The sequence below is a fragment of the Gigantopelta aegis genome, chromosome 7 (assembly GCF_016097555.1).
Source record: "Gigantopelta aegis isolate Gae_Host chromosome 7, Gae_host_genome, whole genome shotgun sequence".
NCBI classification, from domain to species: Eukaryota; Metazoa; Mollusca; class Gastropoda; order Neomphalida; family Peltospiridae; genus Gigantopelta; species Gigantopelta aegis.
The window spans coordinates 44,373,007-44,373,597 of record NC_054705.1 but is presented as its reverse complement, the minus strand read 5'-3'; positions in this window follow the sequence as shown (position 1 = coordinate 44,373,597).

The following is a 591-nucleotide window of genomic DNA, read 5'->3' as shown; positions in this document are numbered from 1 at the left end:
ATTAAATAATGATGGCGTTCACAAAGTGTCACACGTATAAATAATACTTCGATGTGCTACATATATAAATTGCTTCTGTCATATCTGGTATTATTTTTCAGATACAATAATATTTAATATTTCCACCAATGGTCCCCCCCCCCCCACACACACACACTCGGTGAGTGAGAGAGAAAGAATGAGAGAGAGACAGAGAGAGAGAGAGAGAGAGAGAGAGAGAGAGAGAGAGAGAGAGAGAGAGACGGAGACAAAAAGAGAGCCAGACAGGCAGAGAAACACACACAGAGAAACGTACACACACACACACACACACACACACACACACACACACACACACACCCACACCCATATATATATATATATACATATATATATATATATATATATATATATATACTCTTCAAAAGAAGAAACGCAAAACCACATTGTCGTAACATTTGGAGAATTGATTTAATTATTGAATGGTGAGTCCGATAATTACCAAATGTTGCAGGATTGTTCACAATTCACTCTAGTCCCTTGTGAGTAAGTGATAGGACACACCACCAAGGTCAAGGTCATCTGGAGTCAATACCGGGTGTGGCCTCCGCG